Here is an 846-nt window from a genome sequence, read left to right on the forward strand (position 1 = left end):
CCAGCGGGGTTAGCACTGGCGCCCCGATACCAGCGACAGTACAGGAGCGTATGGTGCAAATCACGATTCTTTGCGGGTAGTTCGAAATGAGCCTGGGTGCCACCAGCATGGGTCCAGAACCATCCCCGAGCTCCGTCCACCATACCCCGGCCGAATGTTTACCAACCATCGGAATGCGCCGCGAGGAAGAGCCGAGTGATGGTCCGCCGTTAGTGCATCCCTAAGAGACTCGCCGTATTTTCCTCCGCTGAAGTAGGGGAAGAAGCGACGAAAATTATAGTGGACAAAGTGGGAGAGCGTCTTCCGCGCATCGGGAATGTCTTTACACTTCCAAGAACACCTCTCCAAACGCTCAAGGAACGGAACGAACATGTCTCCTTGAAGAGTCGCGGGAGCGCTCATCAAACACTCGCAGTGGTAAACAAACCACGCCATCAAGTAGGTGTATGGCAGCCCTACTCTGGGATTGGGAGTCCTGATGACCTCTCCATTCCCCTCGTTGGTAGTCGACACACGACAGAATTGGGCCGTCAGAGTGCGGAGCCCCCGGTGAATACACGCTATCATCGCCGATACCAGGGAATAGGACTTCCCGTGGGCTAAACAAACCGCAGGATACACGACCTCTACGGGAATAGCCTCGAAAGAGTGAGTGGGGATTACGCACCTCTTGAGCCACAACATGAGATACCCTGCAAGCAGAGCCTTCCCAGAGATAGGGGACATGGCCTGGTGGTGGAACGAATGGAAGACCGTTCCAGATTTGAACCCGCCCTCGTCACGATCAAGAGCTATAGTGGCTTCCTCTTCAGCCATCCTCCTTTCCACTTCAGCCTGGTCGCACCC

Source organism: Asparagus officinalis, chromosome 10 (genome assembly GCF_001876935.1).
Source record: "Asparagus officinalis chromosome 10, Aspof.V1, whole genome shotgun sequence".
Taxonomy (NCBI): Eukaryota; Viridiplantae; Streptophyta; class Magnoliopsida; order Asparagales; family Asparagaceae; genus Asparagus; species Asparagus officinalis.